Genomic DNA, 18,516 nt, shown 5'->3' with positions numbered 1-18,516 from the left:
AGACACCTTGAACTGCTCTCCCTATTCCCAGACTGTCACAGTCTTAAGATGACTACTTTTTGTTAGAAAAGGAAACACAAAAAAATATTTGGGTTACCACTGAATTGTTCACTGCGACCTTGATTTGTTATTTCTATGCACAGATTGAATCTTATAGCACTTTACAGAAGAGAAATATTTCTCACAACTAATTCACATTTCTAAATGCGGAAAGTGTAAAACTATGAAGTTCAAGTGTTATTGTTGTTAATGACACTTTTAGGGAAAGGTACACAATGCATTCTGAATGCAGCACAAAATGGGACCGTTGCTGAATGCACTAGCCTTTCTGGGATTGGGGAGTCATGATCTGTACAGAACTGTCACGTGGGGGTCTGTCCTCAATAGCAGAGATATTTACATTAAATATTGCTCCATGTTCCCTATAACAAAATGGACAACATATACTATTAAAAACTGTTAATAAGACTGTTTACGGTTATGACTTGCCCTTCTTAATGATAAATATTATACAAAATGATGTCTTGCTTTACTGCTGCCAAATGCAGAGATGATGTTAACTTTTCTGTCTGTTTTAATAAATATATATATTTTATTTTTTATTCATTGAACACTTGTTTTTATTTCAAGGAGGTGGGATTTTAGGACATTACTGTGTTATGGCAAGGCAATTTTTTAATTTAAATTTCCTTGATAGGTATAACCTGTTGCACTCAAGGGATAAACCATCACAACATCTAGCCAACCTGCCAGTTTTCCCAATGCTCAGTGTTCCTTTCTCCTTTACATAATTTATACAAACATTTCAGTTGCAAAAGTTTAATCAAAATCGTAACTGAAATGAGCAGGAAAATGTTGGTTTCGACAAAGTGACAAGGTTTCCTTGTTGCCCAGGAACACTTAGGTAGACAGCCACTAGTTTTTTGTTTGGTTTTTAAAAAAGGAAAATCATGGTTAAGAAAACATAGTGTGACAAAACACCCTCAGTAAAGAAGGGATTAAATCAACATCCTTAATGGACAACTGGTAAAATTTTACCCTTAAGCAAAGCATTTATTGTGATTTGACCCTTTCACCCTTGCTTTCTTCGCTCAGCTGACATTGCTGCAATGCCTCAACAAGGGGCCCTGATTGATCGCTCCTAAAAGTGTTTCAAAGTGCCACCTGATAAAGACATGCTGCCTCTAACTTTAAGGTACTGCAGTCAACCATGCAGGTCAATGGAGCCCAGCTCACTAATCAGTATGTGACCAGTGAAATGAAATGTAAAAATATAAATATTAAAAAATAAATAAAAATGTAACAACATTTAAAAATAAAAATAGCCCATTGATGTCACCATCAAAGAAAATATGTCCAAAAAAAGTATAAAAAATAACATTAAACATTTTTTTTAGGAGAAAGTCCTAAAATTGGCGCTGTATCTTTCCAAAAATCCTGACATGAAAAGATCAGCTTCCAAGATGTCCCAATAGCATATGGGCATACCTGGGAACTTCTGGGCTCCGGCTACCCGGAGCCTTCCCTTGCGGGACGTGGCCAGGATTGCACACTGGCGATCCCGCTGACGTCTGTGGGCGGTCCCGCTGACGTTGGTGGGCAGTCCCACTGATGTTAATGGGGGTTCCCACTGCCGCTACCATGTTTCTCACCCTCCTCCCATGCTGAAACACGAACCGAAAAAATAAATAAAAAAGATTAGTGATTTAAAAATAAATAAATCACCAAAATAATACAATAAATAATGATAAAAAAAAACAATAAAGTGAGCTAAGTGATGTAATTGTGACATCGCTGGCATTAATAACATGTTCAAGAGGACCTCTAACCATTTAAAAATAAATAAATAAATATATATATATATATATATATTAAATACAAAATAATACAAAAAATAAAAAAATATATATAAAAATAAGAATAATAAAATGTAAAAAACCCTTACACCCCATTGCCTTAACACAACATCTCCGTTCACAGCCCCAAACCCGTTAAGCCATAAGCATAAAAATAATAATGTGCACCTTATAGTATATTCCCTATAAGTGCTGGGAAAGTATGGAAAATCTATATAAATTAGGTATCCCAGGACACCTGAATTGATAAACTTTACCTAATTTTGTGAAGATTCAGAGGGAAAAAAGTTTTTACTAAATTTCTCATTCTAAATTTTCAGCTAATCATCTGACTATGGTATCAAAAGAAAGCTCTATCTCTCCTTGAAAATACACTATATAGTTTACATGGGCACACTATTCACAGGAAAAGAGAATAATCGCCGAACCAACATAGCGCAAAATTGCCTCGGTGACTTGAGCTACCAAAAACCCCTGGGATTGAAAGGGTTAATGGCTAACTAATATTTTTCTTCCACCATGATATAGGTGCAGTCAAATACAGCCCCACCGATGACCAAAAAGAATACACACACATTTTCTGTTCTCAAATCAATATACTTGATTCAGCTGCATAATTGTGGCCCTTAAGTAAGCGTTTCCTAACTATGACACATAAATAACATAATAACAAATAATGCAAATGGAACAAACATAGATGATAACATGATATTTTTTTAATAACCATAACATACTTGAAAACATATAACCACTTATAAACCATATATAAACCACATAAAACGGTATAAAACCATATGGGCTGGTATGGACGTCTCTTCTACCTGTAGAGAGTAGACTACCAGCAGCCAAAAGCACAACAGTCAAACCAACCGCATCCTCTCGTCATAGACCCATGGAGCGTTTTGCATTTCCATCCATTAGACTTGTACACTATGAGTGCAACCATACCTCAGGCAGCAACCTTCTGCACACTACCAGCCACAAAACATAACCAATAAAGATGGCCTTATTTTTGTCCAACAGCCTTTAAAAAAACACCTCTTTTTACTACCCCACTGCATTAAACCAACCAACCAACTAACCAACGGTGCCCGTCCAAAGAGCCACATTATATTAAATTTCAAGGTGACACTCCTAATCAAAATGCCCTACTGACAACATCAATACTTCACCTTATTCTGATAGACCTTTATCAATCACTAAGTCCCAACTTTTACTAAGGCACGGGGAGGTGATCATTTCTCCTTATGTCTGTCATGCAGCCCCTCCACCCGACAATTCAAACTTCATCTAGTGAAGCGCCTTCAAAATTTAAGGCTCACTTCTGTCTGTGACAAGGTTGTATTTGAAAGGGTGGCTTTGCATTTCCTAATTGAGCCTAGGCCTAAAATATACTGCACTCAGATTAAATGTTTAGCAAAGTTTTAACCAAAAAAGTCAAAATATGATTGTGGCCTTGGATGAGTATTCTCCTGACACCTTGTGGACATTTTTAAGTACGGAAATACAGAAAACTACGGTCTCTCCTTCTCTCAGTCCCTGGTTTTACATGTAGTGTGACCAAGAATAGAGAATAACAAAAGTTGCACTTTGCATATAAAAACTCACCACCGTGCATGCCCATGTCATGATTCACATATATACAGTAACAAAGAAACATAGAATTTTACTGAAGATAAAAAGAAAACCATCATCTAGTCTGCCTATTTTCCTAATGTAAATACTCAGGCCTTAATCCTGACTTGGACTTGGTTTTAGATTGAGGATAGCTTTATGACTATGCCATGCATTTGCTGTTGTGTGTTGTACTGTGATTTTCAATTGTTTTTTTTTGTTTGTTTTTTTAATAATGGATTTCCTTCTATACAAGTGAAACCAGACCGGTGGTAGGGCTGTACGCAGGATTGGAAAAGGGGCAACTAAGCACGCCCGGCATGGCCACCCACTGTCCAGCAGCCACCTTGTGATGCTAGTGCTATGTTGTAAGTCTGCCGCCCAGTGAGGGTTTCCTTTTAGCGTCACAAGCAGTACTAGGTAATATAAGAATAGCTGACTTTGTGATAGCCACATCTTCACTACCGGAAAAATGGAAACATATATAAAATGACACGCATTAGGGACTGGTTTGTTAAATCACTTAAAGATTTTAACTTAAATCACATAAAAAAAACACTACATAGGAGGTTTTAAGAAGCTTCTTTAGTTTCTATGATAATGATCTATTAGTGGCTGCTTTTATGTCATGTCACAAGGGTCCTCGATGAACATTTTGAATTAGGCAAACTTTTATATTAACACACGATTATATTATAAGGTGTTAGGGCGTGCAGCAGCACTTCGAATGATCTAACGCTGCACTTATTTATGAAAGTGTTTCATTTAGAAGTGTAGGTAAAAGGGCAGCTAGTGTTAACTAACAGCTTGGTGTGACGCTAATAACAACAACATATAAAATGAATGGAATAACCTGTTTCTCTTTTTATTCTCATCTGAAGTGTAAGTTTCACAGAAATAGTAACAAGCAGCATAAATACCCAAAATCAGTTAATACCTGTGAATGAGATGACGTATTACTGACACCTCATGGAATACCCCATGCCTTTAGTGTTCCCACGGCCAAAGATCATAGGGATATATGTTACTGTTTCACACCTCCCATAAAATGGGTCCTGGCAAAGTGCTAAATATCACATATTTGTATATAGGAACAAGATAATCCCATCAATTAAGGATCAATCTATCTACCTATCCCCCTCTTATCTTGGTTTACTTGTCCCAGGTATTTTTATGCAGAAACCTGAATGTTGTATTCAAAGGGAAAAAAACATATCTGCTATGAGATTACATTACTTTATAGATACACATTTCTCGTATTCGGTCATTTACTACATGCATTACAGGTACATTTGTTGACATTTATTACATGAAACAAAAATGACCATTGCTGTATTGGTTCCAGAGAAGATATTGTAAGGAAAGTGACTACCTTACTGCACAACAGAAACTTTCTTGGAAACTTTATGTTCTTCATCTGGAAACAATTCTTTACCAAAAGCTATCACTAATTTATTTAAACAAGTGAAATAGGCATTGTGGTAATGGTAAAAAAAACCTACCACTTACATACATAAGGTTGGTCGTGGCAGTGTAAATGAGATCCCCAATGTTTTGGTGGGTAGCCCTTGTCAAGGGTGACCTATGGGTGCCTTTCACTTGTCCTGCTTCTGGACATTATTTAATAAAACATTTTTCTGTATGGTATACTATTGATTTGTGGTAATGTTTTCTATTTTGTGAGCAACTCCTACAATTACAAGCTAAATATATCAGCCATGTTGAATCACAATACACCACTGAAATGTCATAGCTCACCTGGTAGATAAATCCTCATTGGTAGACTGTTCATGTTTTTTTAGGTCAATCCTCTGCGCTCAGGGTTGTAATACCTTGGGTAATTTTATTTATAATTTGAGAATTTCAAATCAACTTTCACAGTTAGTGGTAAAAAAACACAAAAATAATTTTCACCATACTATAATTGCCATAGTTTGAGATAACACTAACAATTAAAATAATCTGGATTACAGTCTGTAGGAAAGCTGTTTGCTCCTCACCGATATTTAGATACATCCTACACAAATTCATTATATATATATATTGTGGTAAAGTGTATGGGAGAGTGGTTGATGGGATATATGTCTCACCTGGTTACCTCAGCCAGGCCTGGTAGCAAACCCAGGTGCTCTCAGGTGAGGCTTCCTAAGCTCGTTACTGGGGAGGAGGCCTTAAAAGAAAGGGCTGTTAGGTTTTCAGAGGGAGGGAGACACTGAATGAAGGAGCAGCTACAGCCAGCGCTGCAGCCCACCAGGTATGAAGCTTTACCCCATACAAAACTGGTTACTTTGCTTTGCGTCAGACCTTAGGCTGCTAGAGAGGTATCCTGCTGTTTAGTTAGAGCCGGACAGGCTTATAGTTTGTTTTGTTTACAAGGTGCTCTGTGATTGCAACATCTAAATAAACACGCTTTTACGTTGGAAACCTGTGTGAAACTGTCATTGCCGCCCCATGCGTGAGCTGTCCCCTACAATTGGTGGAGAATGCGGGCACAGTTGTGCTAGGAACAACGGCGGGACAAAACACAGCATCTGAATTTTGTGGACATGTAAGTGGCTGGAACCAGAATCCACCACACCAGCCCAGATTGTGGAAAAGGTGGTAGTGGACCACTACCTCCGCGCCCTCCCGGCGGAGCTACAACAGTGGGTTGGGCATGGAGACCCCAGAACTGCCGAGCAGCTGGTCAACATGGTGGAAAGGTTCATAGCAACCGAGGACTTCCTCCGTGAGGTCCCTGCGGCACCAACGCCTTCCAAGACTGTCAGACCCGCGACAGCTGTGGGTAAGAGAGTTCCAGCTGGAGGTGTATGGAAAAATGTGAGAGAGAGCAGGGCTCTAGAGTTTGGGCAAGGGCAAAAGACTGATCCTGAACCCCTGGGACCCCACAATCCTAGAAAGGGCTCCCTACTAAGGAAGCCAGGGACCCCCCAGTGCTGGAGGTGCCATGAGTGGGGACACATAGCCGCCTATTGCCCTCTTAACTCAGAGCCCATGGTGTGTGACGCTAGTCGGCGTCAGTCCCTGTTTGCAGAACCTGTTTGTGCAGCCATTCCAGAATCAGAGACTGAGCCGCATTTTTGTATGGTGAAGATACGTGACTGCTCCGTGAAGGCACTTTTGGACTCGGGTAGCCTGGTGACTTTGGTTCGGGCCGGCCTTGTGACTATGGACTACGTGCCGAACAAGCACATAAGAGTGCTATGCATCCCCGGGGATATTGTAGCTTACCCTGTGGCCCCCATTAAGTTGGTGACCCCATCTGGAACTGTGACCTACGAAGTCGGAGTTGTAAAAAGACTTATGCATGCGGTTATATTAGGCCGCGATTTCCCCTTGTTCTGGGAGCTGTGGAGAAGGGGGAACGTTTCTGCAGCTGGGGAACAAACTCCGGCAGAGTCTGTACCCCTCCCTGTAAGTAATGGGTCAGGTGAGACGGCCATTGGGAACAATGATACTAGTAAGGGGCATGATGAAAAGGATCTAGGCCCATCTGAAATGTATAGTGAAGATTCTTTCCCCTTGCAGGTGTTAGCTGGGGAGGAAGAAGAAGAAACTTCCCTACCCGGCCAACAGGTCTTAGATTTAGAAATGTCTCGGGGTAACTTCGGGACCGAGCAAGTGAGAGACCCCACTCTGGGAACTGCACGGGCAAATGTCACGGTAGTAAATGGGGTACCACAGGAACCCGAAGCTGACCAGAAATTTCCGCATCTTGCCATGAATGGGGATCTAGTGTACCGGATCACCAAAGTTAACAAGGAAATTGTGGAACAGCTTCTGGTGCCAAAACCATACCGACACCTGGTGCTGGACATAGCCCATAACCATGTGTTTGGGGGGCACTTGGGGACTAATAAAACACGAGAGGGTCCTCCAAAGGTTTTATTGGCCTGGGGTATATGAAGAAGTAAAAAGGTATTGTGAGTCATGCCCCACATGCCAGAAGAGTGCCCCAACACCACACTTCCGTAGCCCCTTGGTGCCACTTCCCATCATTGAAGTACCATTTGAGAGAGTTGCCATGGATTTGGTAGGGCCCATTGTCAAATCAGCTAGGGGACACCAATACATATTGGTTGTCTTGGATTATGCTACCCGGTACCCAGAGGCGGTACCCTTAAGAAACATGGCCTCCAAAAATATTGCTAGGGAGTTGTTTTACATGTTCTCTCGCACGGGGATCCCTAAAGAAATTCTTACTGACCAGGGTACGCCCTTTATGTCACGGGTCATGAAAGACCTGTGTAAGTTGTTTAAAATCACTCACCTCCGTACCTCAGTGTACCACCCTCAAACAGACGGGTTAGTGGAGAGGTTTAACAAAACCCTAAAGCATATGCTAAAAAAGGTGGTAGAAAGGGATGGTCGGGATTGGGACTGTCTATTACCCTACCTCATGTTCTCTATCCGGGAGGTGCCCCAAGCGTCTACAGGGTTTTCCCCCTTTGAGTTAGTCTATGGCCGACATCCACGGGGTTTGTTAGATATTGCCAAAGAAACTTGGGAGACCGAGGCCACCCCATATAAGAGTGTTATTGAACATGTGGCTCAGATGCAGGAGCGAATAGCGACGGTGATGCCTATAGTTAAAACGCATATGCAAAGAGCGCAGGAGGCCCAGAGCAGAATTTATAACAGATCTGCCAGGTTGAGGGCCTTTAATCCTGGGGACAGGGTCCTGGTTTTAGTGCCCACCGTCGAAAGTAAGTTTTTAGCCAAGTGGCAGGGTCCCTATGAGGTTGTAGAGAAGATGAGTGAGGTGAACTACAAGGTCCATCAACCGGGCAGGAGAAAACCCTTCCAGGTTTACCACGTAAACCTGATCAAGCCGTGGAAAGAGCGGGAGTCTTTGGGGGCGACCCAGGCAGGGGTCAAAGAAGTGGGGCAACCAGTTCCCCCAGTAACAATAGCAGAGGCACTGTCAGTGCCCCAGAAGCAGGAGGTGAGGGAGTTCCTGCAGGAAAACAGACGCATGTTTTCGGACCAACCTGGCCGTACCCACCTCATAAAACACCATATCAAAACTGAGCCTCACAGTAAAGTGAACCTGAAGCCATACAGGATACCAGAAGCCCGTAGAGAGGCGGTATCCACGGAGGTCAGGCGCATGCGTGAATTAGGTGTTATTGAGGAATCTACTAGTGAATGGTCAAGCCCCATAGTGCTAATCCCAAAGCCCAACGGGACGTGGAGGTTCTGTAATGACTTCAGGAGATTAAATGAGGTCTCAAAGTTTGATGCGTACCCCATGCCCCGAGTGGATGAACTGGTTGAGAGGCTTGGGAAGGCAAGGTACATTACAACACTTGACCTTACAAAGGGCTATTGGCAGATACCGTTAACTGAGGAGGCTAAAGAGAAGACTGCCTTTTCCACTCCAGAGGGCCTGTTCCAGTATGTTGTGATGCCATTTGGGTTACATGGGGCCCCTGCTACCTTTCAGAGGCTGATGGATCTGATTTTGAGACCACATCGTGATTATGCCGCTGCTTACCTGGACGATGTGGTAATTTTTTCGTCTGACTGGAAAAGTCACCTCGGGAAGGTACAGGGCGTGTTAGACTCCATTAGTGATGCAGGCCTAACCATAAACCCTGAAAAATGTGCAGTGGGTCTGGAGGAAGCAAGATACCTGGGTTATATCATTGGTAGGGGGCTGGTTAAACCCCAGATCAATAAGATTGAGGCGATACAGAACTGGCCTAGGCCAGTAACAAAGAAACAAGTGAGGGCTTTCCTTGGCATAACCGGGTACTACCGTCGGTTCGTGCCCAATTTTGCCTCCATGGCCACACCATTGACAGACTTAACAAAGGGTGGTAAGTCAGTGATGGTAAAGTGGAACCCCGAGGCAGAAAGGGCTTTTCAGTGTCTGAAGTCTGCCCTGTGTGACCAGCCAGTGCTCGTTTCCCCTGATTTTAGGAAACCATTTCTGGTTCAGACGGACGCATCTGCTAGAGGTTTGGGGGCAGTTTTGTCACAAGTGGTTAATGGGGAAGAACACCCAGTGCTGTACTTGAGTAGGAAACTGACCCCAGCCGAGGAAAATTATGCCATAGTGGAAAGGGAGTGTCTCGCCATCAAGTGGGCGTTGGAGTCCCTGAGATATTATCTCCTGGGCAGGGAATTCGTGTTGGTGACTGACCATGCTCCTCTGGCATGGATGAAACAGAATAAGGAGAGGAATGCAAGAGTGACCAGATGGTTTCTCTCCTTGCAAAATTTTAGATTTACAGTGGAGCATAGACCAGGGAAGTTACATGGGAATGCGGATGCCTTGTCCAGGGTGTACTGTATGGTTGCTGACGCTGTCCGGACCTCTGGTCTGGAGTCGACGGGGGGGATATGTGGTAAAGTGTATGGGAGAGTGGTTGATGGGATATATGTCTCACCTGGTTACCTCAGCCAGGCCTGGTAGCAAACCCAGGTGCTCTCAGGTGAGGCTTCCTAAGCTCGTTACTGGGGAGGAGGCCTTAAAAGAAAGGGCTGTTAGGTTTTCAGAGGGAGGGAGACACTGAATGAAGGAGCAGCTACAGCCAGCGCTGCAGCCCACCAGGTATGAAGCTTTACCCCATACAAAACTGGTTACTTTGCTTTGCGTCAGACCTTAGGCTGCTAGAGAGGTATCCTGCTGTTTAGTTAGAGCCGGACAGGCTTATAGTTTGTTTTGTTTACAAGGTGCTCTGTGATTACAACATCTAAATAAACACGCTTTTACGTTGGAAACCTGTGTGAAACTGTCATTGCCGCCCCATGCGTGAGCTGTCCCCTACAATATATATATATATATATATATATATATATATATATATCGGGGTAAAATGGCAATGTTCTTGCATAAGCCACCACAATCCACTTTCACCGTTTCCAGTAGATCCAATATAATTGCTGTTTTGTTAGTTATAATTTCAAGTTTTACAAAAATAAATTAATAAAGCTCAAAAAGCAACGACTTGTTTGGTAAACATGACCATACAAGCTATAGCAAGTACTCCATTTAAATTCAAAAAATATAATGTACACTGTGACAGAAAGCAGGGGATGATAATGGAGGGAGTGTACTTATCCCCTTATATTTTGCAGGGTGGTTACCCACAATAGTTTCTACTAGCCCCAGGGAGATGTATTGTTAAGAATGTAATTGCTGATGTCTGTTATTTGTGTATTTTGGGTCCCTGGGGTGGAGCACTTGTAGAGTAGGGCGGGCCAGTGCTCCACTCCACATTTTGTTAGCAGCCGAAGACCAGCAGGTGAGAATCCAGTCCGGAGATTCACAGAAACTCTCCTACTACTCACCTGGTTCCACTAATTAATGGGAGAGGCAGTTAAGTAGCCTCCTGATCTGAGAGCAAGAGAGATCATTTGGCTCCCTGAGTGAGAGAGCTGCTAAGCTACTGAGTGCTGCCAATATTATATACAATTTGTTATTTTGTTTGTTGGGAACGGATAAGCCGTCCAACTGCAGCTAGGCTGGAGAACTGTGTATTAGTTAGTGCTCACGAGAGCAAGGCTTTTTGTTAGTTTCTTGCTGCACTGTGGTGCACTGGATAAGTGCTTTAATGACATCCTCCATTTTCTTCAGTCTCTTTTGCACCTTACCGACTTGTTCGTGTGTTACCCGCATTCTCCACCATATGTGACACAATACCCCTTCACTTGGTACTCTGTCCGGGAATCTTTACTTACACACAGTCTTCCAGGCTGCAGAGACGGCTCAGACACGAGGAGGGTAAAATAAAAGGCTGGGCCTGTTTTTATTTTTCACCACAGGCATTACAGAAAATAAATAAATCAAAACAAAAAGCCTTGCTCTCGTGAGCACTAACTAATACACGGTTCTCCAGCCTAGCTGCAGTTGGACGGCTTATCCGTTCCCAACAAACAAAATAACAAATTGTATGTAATATTGGCAGCACTCAGTAGCTTAGCAGCTCTCTCGCTCAGGGAGCTAAATGATCTCTCTTGCTCTCAGATCAGGAGGCTACTTAACTGCCTCTCCCATTAATTAGTGGAACCAGGTGAGTAGTAGGAGAGTTTCTGTGAGTCTCCGGACTGGATTCTCACCTGCTGGTCTTCGGCTGCTCACAAAATGTGGAGTGGAGCACTGGCCCGCCCTACTCTCCAAGTGCTCCACCCCAGGGACCCAAAATACACAAATAACAGACATCAGCAATTACATTCTTAACAATACATCTCCCTGGGGCTAGTAGAAACTATTGTGGGTAACCACCCTGCAAAATATAAGGGGATAAGTACACTCCCTCCATTATCATCCCCTGCTTTCTGTCACAACACATACTGATTTAAATTAACAGAGCCTTTTTTTCATTGCAGGTGTTAATGTAACTTAAAATATCAAAGGCGGGAGGAGTGTTAGGATTTTCAAACAACTCCTTCCTGACCCCAAAATGTGACGGTTTTGACAGAATTGCCTGCTTGTAGAGTAGAAATGGGCCACATTTAGAGCAGAACAGCCAGAATAGTGACCATGGATGGATCAGTCCTTTCACTGGCTGTACTCCTTTGCACACTTTTACTGGTTGAAGCCTCTGAGATGCCTTTCCAAGAAATAATGCTCCTCAAGGCCCTAGGATTGAACAGAAGACCAAACCCTGTGAACCCACCACCGGTGCCGCAATCACTGCTGGACATTTTTGAGAAAGGAGTAAAGGAAGACAATCCATGTTGGATAGACGGCTTCAATGTGCCGGGAAATATTGTCAGGTCTTATAGAAACCAAGGTGAGTAAATTACATGGTGCGTTTATCTTTATTTATCTTTCACATGGTCTATAAAAGTTGTGCTCTAAAGCTTTATTTCAGATTTCACTATTGTCTCATTGTTCTATAAGAATGTCATTGAAGCTTACAAAATTCATATAAGCTAAATGTCAAATCTTTCTTGATTCCAGGACCTTTCATATCCGGTCAAAAACAGCAGGGATCATTGTGCCTTAAGAAACATCTCTTCTTTGACCTCATGGCAATAGAGAAAAAGGAGCAGATAACCCTGGCACAGCTAGAAATCCAGTTCAGGCATAATGTGTCTCACGGGCAAGAGTTCCAGCTACGTCTATACCAGACCATGCATCTTTGAATGATATGAGAGAGAACCCAAAAAACAGGAAACTTCTTGTGACCCAATCCTTTCATCTCCTTAATCAATCTTTGTACTTCAACCTAACCAAAGTGGCTGAGGATTGGACCAACCCTGAAAAAAACATGGGCCTGATTCTGGAGATATCTACTGATGTGACAGCCAATGGCTCCTCCACCCAGTGTGAGCAAATCCACCCTTTCATCCATACTTCTCTGCTCACTGTCTCCCTGGACCCTTCCAGTTGTAAAACCACTCGACCCAAGAGAAGCATTACCCCTTCATTACTGACTCCCAACAACCTGTGCCAAAAGAGGAGACTTTACATCAGTTTCATGGATGTGGGATGGCACAACTGGATCATTGCCCCCAAAGGTTACATGGCCAACTATTGCCATGGGGAATGTCCATATCCATTGACAGAGGTGCTCAAAGGCACCAACTATGCTGTCATACAGTCACTAGTGCATGGCTTAGACCCAGAACTCATCCCTCAACCTTGCTGCGGCCCCACAAAGCTGTCCCCCATCCATGGGCGTAGGGGACGGGGGGGACAGATCCCCCCCCAGTAACTCATGCGGGGGGGACCGATAATGAAGAAATCCCCCCAGGGCCGTAGGAACCCCCCCAATAGAAACTCCGCAAATGCGGCCCGCGAGACCTCGAGGTGCGGCCCGCGTAAGAGCGGCAGCCAGGGCAACCGATCTTACGCGGTCCGCACCTCGAGCCCTGCTACTTACCTGTGGGAGGGTCTTCTGTACTGCACAGAGGAAGCGGAACCCAGCAGAGTTCATATGACATCACATCACATCCTGCTTCCTCTGTGCAGTACCAGAGAACGCAGAGGGAGGCCGGGCCCCCTGCGGAAGTCTGTGAGCGGCATCGAGGAGCTGCAGTGCAGGTAAGGGGGTGTGGAGGGTGTTTGAATCAGTATGCATGATTGAGGGAATGAATCTGTGAATTAATGAGTATATGAATGAATGAATGAGTGTGTGTGTGATAGCATAGATGTGTAAGTGCTGGAACCTAGGCATGATGGGACTGTGATTGCTGTTAGCAATCACATTCCTATCATGCCAAGTCAGCCAGTACATGCTGAAACCTAGCTAGCTGCCCCCCTTGTGTATTGATGCTGCCAGCAATATGGGGTCTGCACATCACTTACAGCCACCCTGTACCAGCATGTACTAGCTGCCTGGGTATGATAGGAGTGTGATTGCGGTTAGCAATCACACTCCTATCATACCAAGTCATATTGCTAATTTGTTTTGTCCAGTTGTGGTGTGTTACCTACTTTTATTAAAAATGTGAGTTTTTATTATTATTTTTAAAAGTGGGGGGTCATTTTCGGTTTTGGCTAAGTGAACCGTGAATGTTTTGTTCCAGAATTTTCATTTTGGTGAATAAATAGAACTATTTCATTTTTAATTATCCTGAGTCCTGAATTTGTAGTCACAAAACTTTCTAGGCCCAGAAATCAGTGAGAGGAAAAGTAAAGGTTTTGTGTCATTTACTCACAGTGAAAAATGAGTGCGGCCCGCGCATGTATACAATTCTGATGAAGTGGCCCACTGCAGAAAAAACTTGGACACCCCTGGGGTAGACACTGAGAAGAGGGGGTAGGGAGAGGGTAGCTAGTGAGAAGGGGGGTAGGGAGAGGGTAGCTGGTGAGAAGGGGGGGGTAGGGAGAGTGTAGCTAGTGTGAAGGGGGCGGTAGGGAGAGGGTAGCTAGTGAGAAGGGAGGGTAGGGAAAGAGTAGCTAGTGAGAAGGGTGGTAGGGAGAGGGTAGATAGTGTGAGAAGGGAGGGTAGGGAGGGGATAGATAGTAAGACAGTGTGAGAGGGGGTAGATAGTGTGATAAGGGGGAGAGGGGGTAGATAGTGTGAGAGATGGGGAGAAAGTGGGGATCTGATGGGGGCAAAATGCTGTCCCCCCAGATTTTTAGGGGTTCCTACGCCCAGTAGTGTACCTAGCGGGGGCGGGGGGGGCGGTCCGCACTGGGTGCCGCTCATCAGGGGGGTGCCAACTTGCCGGCACCCGACACCCCTCCAGAGACGGACAGTAATGTCCGCCGCTGGAGGAGCAGGCTCGCAAGGGAGCGGTATCGGAGGTCTTTAGCAGACCTCCGGCTCCCTTGAGTGATTTTAAGCCGGTTCAAGGATCTCCCTTGAACCCGGCTTAAAATCACTCAAGGGAGCCGGAGGTCTGTTAAAGACCTCCAATACTGCTCCCTTGCGATTCGCGCGGCAACAGCTGCTGTGCGCCGGGGTTTGTTGTCAGATCCCGGCGGACAACACTGAAGCCACGCCCACCGCTGTCCGTGCCCTCTGAACCGGAAGAAGACAGAAGAACTGAAGAAGAGAAGCGAAGAGGAGGAAAAGGAGCTGTAAGAGGAAAGGTAGGAAAGAATTCAGTGAGAGTGACAGTGGATTGGTATATGTGTGGATTGGTATATGTGTGGATTGGTAAGTGTGTGAGAGTGATGGGTGTTATGCTGTACCATTTCCAATGTCTTTTTTTATGATATAATTATGCTCTAAAAGTACATCATAACTCCCATCACTCTATACTGTTACATACAGTGACAGAGCTGGGAGACAGAGGCCTTGCACCCCCACCGCAGGACTCCTGAAAGGTAAGTGAACTTCAAAGAGGGAGAGGGTAGATGGGGAGAAGGGAGTGAGACGGGGGATAGGGGGTAGATAGGGAGAAGGGAGTGAGAAGGGGTAGATAGGGCAGAAGGGAGTGAGAAGGGGTTGATAGGGCAATCATACTCCTATCATGCCAAGTCTGCGAGTACATCCTGGAATCTGGGTATGCCTGGGCATGATAGGAATGTGATTGCTGTTATCAATCATATATATATATATATATAGAGAGATTTCTGAGGGAAAAACAAGCCTTCTGGCTTGTCTGGTGTCTGTAGATGAGTGTTTAATAATACTTCTACTACCCCTTAACCCCTTAAGGACCGGGCTCATTTTTCCTTTTGTACCCTGTGGGACCGAGGCTGTTTTAATACTTTTGTGGTGCTTGTGTTCAGCTGTAATTTTCTCCTCACCCATTTAGTGTACCCACATAAGTTATATATTGTTTTTTTCAGGACAAGATGGGCTTTCTTCAGATACCGTATCATCTTATTTACTATAAAAAAAATAAAAAAAACATGGTGAAAAATTGAAAAAAAAACACATTTTATGACTTTTATTTGAAAAATCTTTTACTCACCTAAAAAAGCAAGTAAAAAAACTAGCTAAATAGATTCTACTACTTGTCCTGAGTTTAGAAATACCCAATGTTTTTATGTTTTTTTGCTGTTTTTTGTAAGTTATAGGGCAATAAGTACAAGCAGCGTTTTATGATTTCCAAATCTTTTTTAACAAATCTGGTCAGTCTGCCTCCATCTCCTCTTTGGAACATCTTTGAAGCCGGTTAACTCAATTTAACCAATTCAAACCATATATTTTTGAAAACTAGACACCCCAGGGTATTCCAAATGCTGTTATTTTAACCCTTTCCATGCACCAATTATACAACTACACTTTGTCAAACTTTGTAATAGTAAATTTTTTTTCACACAAATTGTACTTTAGTTATAGATATACAGGTCCTGGTATATGCCACTGTCAAACAACACCCCAATGTGTGTTCAGGAACATCTCCTGAGTGCAGTGATACCTGACATGCATGGATTTGTCGTGTTGTTTGAGATTTAAAATGCCACATTTGGGAAGTGCGCTTTTTTTGTCCATTTTGGAAAGTCTGTACCTATGCCCTATCTTTGAGCTCAGCCACTCCAATTTACCCCATCAGCCATTTTTTTTTTATATTAGACACCCCTTGGGTATTTGAAGTGGTTTTATTTTAACTCGTTGTTGAGATTTTTGAGAAATTTTAGCACTTGCTCAAAATAATAAACTTTATTTTTTTATTTTATTTTTTTAATACTTTTTTTTTATATATATTTTTTTTTACACATTTTGCTGGTACTGGATGGTTCATCTAGTGAAATTACTGCATAATTATTTTTAAATGTTAGCACTTCTAATTTTTTCCATATTTTTTTTTTTCCATATTTTTTTTTTTAATATTTTACTAATCACATTGTGATTAGAAAGCTGGGCTCCATTGACTTGCATGGTTGAATGCAGTACCTGTATTCAACCTACAAGTGGAGCCAGAGTTCTCTAGACCATCTAGCGAACTTTAAAAACTTGTTTGTTTCTTTTACAGGGCGGCCGCCATCTTGCTGATGGCGAAGAACACCGGCAGCTGCGGCTGTGACCGCTCTCCGGAGCGGTCACAGCCCACCCAGAGGTAAGTGTTTGGTGTCGCTGGATGCCTCCTGATCGGGGCATTCCAGCGACACCATTTAAGTTTAGGAGGCCTCCTAAACGCTTTTAAAAAGGGCGTCCGCCATCATACAATGTATGGCGGCTGTTGACGCCTCGGGGAGGGGCCACACATGGCCCCCGATGCCGATCTCGGCCTTGCTGAATGCCTCGACATCGAGGCATTACAGTAACGCCGTTTAAGCGAAGAAAGTGATCGTTGATCACTTTCTAAGCTTATTTTACTTTTTGACGGTTCAGGACCGTCAAAGGTCGCGAAGGGGTTAAATTTAAGTGGAAGGGTTTCCATTACCTTTTCCCCACCATAATTTATGTAATGGTATATATATATATATATATGTGTGTCAGGGTCCACGAAGAAACCCACAACGCAGTGACTCACCTGAGTACCCGCTGACTGCGGGTACCAGCTCCCACACCGCTGCTCTCACTGCTCCTGCCACAGTGCCGGTCTCAAAGAGCGAGCGCGCATGCTCCCACCTCTCCTTATTCACTCCTGAATGGAGAGGGCGGGGAACACACACCACCGTCAGCACGTTCAGGGGGAAGGGCGACCTCTGGTGGTAGCTTTAAAAATGAGCACTGAGAATCATTCAGTGCTCAGTTATTGTGCTGTTAAGAGCTGCATTGTTGTTCTCTCCTGAGCCCTGTTATTAACCCTTTGGCTTTTGATACCGACTACGCTGCTTTCTCCTACCCTGAACCTTTGGCTTGTTACCGACTACGCTGCTATCTCCTACCCTGAACCTTTGGCTTGTTACCGGCTACGCTATCAAACCTTTGGTTTGATCTGGACTTTGCTGGGTTTTCCTGCATATCGGGTTCCTCACCTTGATCCTGACAATATATAATATTGTTATTTTATTGTTTTGTCCTATTTTGGTGTGTTACTTACTTTAAATAAAAGTGTTAGATTTTTTTTATGGTGTGGGGGGGTCATATTCGGTTTCGGCCAGGTAAATGCTGCATTTTCGGTTTCAGTCCAGAATTCGTTTCAGTGCATCCCTACTACTAATGAAGTGGTAGGCCTACACCACATCAATGTTTGGCTTAGTATATAGTGATTGGGGTTATGCTGCACTATTGTCAATGTCTGGCTCAATGTATAGTGATAGGGATTACGCTGTACCACCGTCAATGTGTGCCTCAGTATACAGTGATAGGTGTTATGCTGTACCACCGTCATTGTCTGCCTCAGTATATAGTGGTAGGTGTTATGCTGTACAACCGTCAATGTCTGCCTCAGTACATAGTGATAGGTGTTATGCTGTACCACCGTCAATTTCTGCCTCAGTATATAGTGATAAGTGTTATGCTGTACCACCTTCAATGTCTGCCTCAGTATATAATGATAACAGTAATGCTGTACCACCTTCCGTGTCTGCGCCGGTATATAACGGTAGAAGCTATGCAGTTTTAAAGTGTGTGTGTGTGGGGGGGTGCCACATACAGGATCCGCCCCAGGTGCCAAATACTCTAGGTACGCCCCTGCCTACGCCCATGCCCCCATCTCCATGCTGTATTATGACAACAATGACAATGTGGTGCTGAGACACTATAAGGACATGGTAGTGGATGAATGTGGCTGCAAGTGA

General features: G+C 43.6%; 1 pseudogene; it reads left to right on the top strand.

Annotated features, from left to right (window-relative positions):
* The first annotated feature begins 11,961 nt into the window (after positions 1-11,961).
* On the top strand, positions 11,962-18,516 carry LOC149280851 (growth/differentiation factor 3-like; annotated as a pseudogene).

This window comes from Sceloporus occidentalis, unplaced genomic scaffold, assembly GCF_023333645.1.
Source record: "Sceloporus occidentalis isolate IW3139 unplaced genomic scaffold, rSceOcc1.0.p SCAF_145, whole genome shotgun sequence".
NCBI lineage: Eukaryota > Metazoa > Chordata > Lepidosauria > Squamata > Phrynosomatidae > Sceloporus > Sceloporus occidentalis.
Note: the sequence above shows the minus strand (reverse complement) of the source record. Positions and strands in the feature narration are given on the sequence as shown.